Source organism: Propithecus coquereli, unplaced genomic scaffold (assembly GCF_000956105.1).
Source record: "Propithecus coquereli isolate 6110/MARCELLA unplaced genomic scaffold, Pcoq_1.0 Scaffold325, whole genome shotgun sequence".
Lineage (NCBI taxonomy): Eukaryota > Metazoa > Chordata > Mammalia > Primates > Indriidae > Propithecus > Propithecus coquereli.
Genome location: NW_012148897.1, coordinates 2,141,157 through 2,142,905, shown reverse-complemented (window position 1 = coordinate 2,142,905; position 1,749 = coordinate 2,141,157).

The following is a 1,749-nucleotide window of genomic DNA, read 5'->3' as shown; positions in this document are numbered from 1 at the left end:
GCTTACCGGAGTTAAACAAGGGCCTGATGAGCCGTTTGCCGACTTTGTGCATAGGCTCATGACCACTGCCGGGAGAATATTTGACAATCCAGAGGCGGGGGTAGATTATGTCAAACAATTGGCCTATGAAAATGCAAACGCGGCCTGTCAGGCCACCATTAGACCCTACCGCAAGAAGACAGATCTGACAGGATATATCTGTCTTTGCTCTGATATCGGGCCCTCATATCAACAGGGCCTTGCCATGGCGGCTGCCTTTAGCGGACAGACAGTCAAAGAGTTTTTAAAAAATAGGGATAGACAGAGAAGGGCTTATTTTAAATGTGGCAAAGCAGGACACTTTGCCAAAGACTGCAAGGGGGACTCCAACAAGGCCCAGGAATCTAAAGCCCCGGGCATCTGCCCGAGATGCCGGAAGAGGAGACATTTTGCCAACGAATGCAGATCTAAAGCTGACATTGATAGAAACCCCTTGCCACCGAAGTCGGGAAATGGGGGGAGGGGCCTGCCCCAGGCCCCGAAACAAACTTATGGGACAGTCAGCTTTGTACCAGCAAGCAACAAAAATCCATTTCAGACCTCAGTAGAACAACCCTAGGAAGCGCAGGATTGGACCTCTGTGCCTCCTCCTACACAGTGCTAACCCCTGAGATGGGGGCCCAAGCCTTAAGCACAGGGGTATATGGGCCCCTGCCCCGTGAAACTTTTGGGTTACTCTTAGGAAGAAGCAGTATTACCATGAGAGGATTGCAAATTTACCCGGGAGTGATAGATAATGACTATGAGGGAGAAATTAAGATTATGGCAAAGGAGGTTGATGGTGTCATCACCATTGCTCAAGGGGACAGAATAGCCCAACTGCTTTTGTTGCCCCTAGTTAAGACTGATAACATCAGCCATAAGGCTACACGAGGGTCGGGAGGATTTGGATCCTCTGATACGTATTGGGTACAAACTATTTCCAACCAAAAACCCTCCCTTAATCTATGGCTAGATGATAAAATGTTTACAGGCTTGATAGACACCGAAGCTGATGCGACCATTATTAAACAAGAAGATTGGCCAGCTCAGTGGCCCACTTCTGACACGCTGACTAACTTAAGGGGCATTGGACAAAGCCAAAACCCCAAGCAGAGTTCTAAATATCTCACTTGGAGAGACAAAGAAGGCAACTCGGGGCTCATTAAACCTTTTGTTATCCCTCATCTGCCAGTCAACTTGTGGGACAGGGATCTGCTCACACAAATGGGAGTCATAATGTGTAGCCCCAATAACGTGGTCACTGCTCAAATGCTGGCACAGGGATACAGCCCAGGGAAAGGTCTAGGAAAACAAGAGAATGGTATTTTACAACCTGTTCCGATTGCAGGACAGAAAGATAAAAAAGGCCTTGGAAATTTTTAATGACGGCCATTGACATGCCTGCACCCCAAAACTGTGCCAATCCCATTACTTGGAAGTCGGATGAGCCAATATGGGTTGATCAATGGCCTCTTACCTCTGACAAACTTGCTGCCACTCAACAGTTAGTGCAGGAACAGTTGGACGCGGGACACATTGTCAATAGCACCTCTCCCTGGAACACCCCTATATTTGTGATCAGGAAAAAATCAGGGAGATGGAGGTTGCTACAAGACCTCCGATCTGTAAATGCCACCATGGTGCTCATGGGAGCCCTGCAGCCAGGGCTGCCCACTCCAGTAGCCATCCCACAAGACTACTTTAAAATAATCATAGATCTTAAGGACT